Below are 3347 nucleotides of genomic sequence, written 5' to 3'. Positions count from 1 at the left end.
TGTAGGTAAAGCATGTGATTCTGATGCTAATTTCAAACGTCATTATCGAGCTGCATTGGTCAAGTGTACCAGCATTTGGAATTTATTTCGTAGAAGTTCCAAGGCATCGGATGCTGTGAAAAAAAATCATCGCAAGGGCAATACTGATACCTGTCCCTACACAATGGAACTCCCGGTATGATGCATTGAAATGCATTCTCCAGTTGCAAGATAAGCTTGGAGAAATGTGCGACGTTTTGAGGTTGCCAAAGTTCAAAAAGTAGGAGTCGGAATGTCTAGAAGTGTATGTGATGATAATGGCTCCTATTGCTGTTGCCATTGACAGGCCACAAGGTGACAATGTGTATTTTGGCGATGTATTTTCGACGCTGCAAACCGTACAGCAGAAATTGCAGAACCAGCAGCAGAAATCACTGAAGCATGCTAAGAAATTTGCAGAATCTATGCTTACAAGCTTGAAAACAAGATTTGAGGGTCATCTATCATTTTCTGAACATAATGCCAGCAGAATAACTGCAGCAGTATCGCAGCGCTACTTCGAAATGAGATGGGATCCGGATGATAAAAAAGATTTCTGTCGTGATCTCTTCGTTTGTGCTACTATTTCTGACCCTGACCCCTTCCAGGTACTCAATCAGCTGGTGGCAGTGGCATGAGTGATGATTTTTTCTCGTTTAGCGAAAATAACATTGCAGAACAGACAATAGTCAACAACGAATGTTTATCGTACTTAAGCGACTCTGGTACGGATTTTAAAATCTTGGCAAAATATGAAGTTATAAAACACGACAAATTCAGACGCCATTAAGGAATTGTCTTGGTGATGCAATATTCGAAAAACTGTTACTTTTAAAGGCCTATAAATGTTAATTTAAAGGTTAAATTATGTCAATAAAGTTGTGATGTACGATTCGAGTCGGTACGATTCCAGTATTTTGTATTTTTTATTTAAAATAGTTTTATAAAGAATTTTTAGTTGAAATACTTTCCTTGTATTTTATTTTTATTTTCATTTCAAATACTTTTTAGGTAGACTCTTTTATTTTTATTTCAAGTACTTTTAAAAAGTATTTTGCCCAGCACTGTATTACATGTCAGTAACACTAATTAAATATAGAAAATTAGAATGATGTCTACATTTGATGATCAGTAATTGTAATAATACAAACAAAGCTTTTAATACTTTTTAACTAAATTCGTAGCGATATTCAATGAAGCTTGTCCATATGAAGAAATTCAAACCAAAACAAAAGAACTAAATAATCCTTGGACGAATAAAACACTTTTAAAGTGTTCTAAAAACGAACAAAAACTATAAATTATAGTATTAAAGTATACTTAAACAATAAATCATAAAATTAAAGTGTTTTTATGAACATCTCCCTAAAATAACCAAAAAAAAAAAAGTGTTATAGTAAAAAAACAAATAATTCTAAGTTTGATGTTAAAAAAACTTATGTCATTAATTAATGACATAATGGGCCGAAGTCAAACAAAAAGTTCAGTATTAGCTCAAAGAATTAATATTAATAAATCAGATATATTTTGTCCTAATAAAATGTCAAACGAGTTTAATAAATTCTTTACAAATTTTGGGATTAGTGTTACAATTAAAGTTACACCAACTTCTACGTCATTAAAAACATATACAAGAAAATCAACAGATGAAACGATGTATGATAGTGACCTAACTTTTCTTGAATTTGACGCAGCTTATTTTTCTTTAAAAAAAAAATCTCTCGGGTTTGATGAAATTCCCAGTAATATCCTTATACATTATAAAACATTTGTTCCACATAGTAAACCTATCTTTAAATTAAGGAATATTTCCTGATATATTTAATTTTGCAAAAGTACACCAAATTTATATAAATAATAATCGCGCTGACGTATCAAACTATAGACCCATATCGGTGCTTTCTGTTTTCTCAAAAATCTTCGAACGTGTAGTTTATAATAGAATCTTACATTATTTTACAAAAAATAAATTTTTTAATCCAAAACAATTCGGATTTCAAAAAAAAAACATTCAACTGAAAATGCCATTATTGAATTAGTCCACCGAATAACTAATAGTTTTGAAAATGATAAGTTTACTCTCGGAGTATTCATAGATTTATCCAAGGCACTCGACACCGTTGATCACTTTACTCTGTTAGAAAAACTGAAATGGTACGGGGTATGCAATAATTTATCATTGGATAAAAAGTTATCTATCTAATAGAAAACAATATGTTCAAAACAAGAAACCCGGAATTCTGGATATTCTGTGTGAAGTGCGTCAAGATCTTAGGACCGCTCTTATTTTTAATTTAATGTTAATGTTAATGATTTTAATAATGCATCTGTAAAACTACACTCATCATGCTTGTTGACGATACAAATCTACTTTTATCTAATAGCAATATTAATTAACTATATGCTGACATGAAAATTGAATTAAAAAAGTAAATGATTGGTTCAGGTCAAATAAACTATATAATAACGTTGAAAAAACACAATATACCTTGTTTTTATTAAAAAACACAAGATAAAGATCTTCCTTTAAAACTTATAAAACTTATATAAGTTATAAACAAATTAAAAAACAAGATACTATAAAGCTTTTAGGAGTTACTGTCGATGGTCATCATGGCTCCCACATTTAAAATATATACAATCAAAAATTAGTAAAATCATTAGTATTATGTATCGAATTTGCCCATACATATTTTCACAGTCTAAAGCTTATATACCTCTGCTTAACTCATTGTTACATTACTTATGTAAACATTGCATGGGCAAGTTGTTAACCAACAAAACTTGGATTTTTTTTTTACAAAAACATGCTTGAAGATTTATATACAACAAAAAACGGGGGAACCATACTAAACCTTTAATGATATATGATATAAAAATTATGAAAAATATGAAATTTTTAATATATAATAAAAATATGGATATGAAAATAATGAACATATCAAATAAATATTTTCCAACACCTAAACTTTATGTCTAAATATACCAATAATCTAACTCCTGAAATCTTTGTAAGTAATATTAATAAATTCAAAATGAGAATTTTCTTAAAAATATTCCAACACCTAAACTTTATGTCTAAATATACCAATAATCTAACTCCTAAAATCTTTGAAAGTAAATTTAATAAATTCTAAATGAGATATTTCTTAAAAAATAAATCAAAGTAACAAATATAATTTAACTACAAAAGTAAACAAATAAACAGAATATAAAGTATTCCCGTGGGTCACTGACGCAAAGAAACGTTGCGATAATGAGAGGATAAAAATGTAAACAAAACCGATAAAATAAAAATATGCCATTAGGATATTTAAATAGATTTTTAG

The sequence above is a fragment of the Hydra vulgaris genome, chromosome 14, assembly GCF_038396675.1.
Source record: "Hydra vulgaris chromosome 14, alternate assembly HydraT2T_AEP".
Lineage (NCBI taxonomy): Eukaryota > Metazoa > Cnidaria > Hydrozoa > Anthoathecata > Hydridae > Hydra > Hydra vulgaris.
This window is presented reverse-complemented; position numbering follows the sequence as displayed.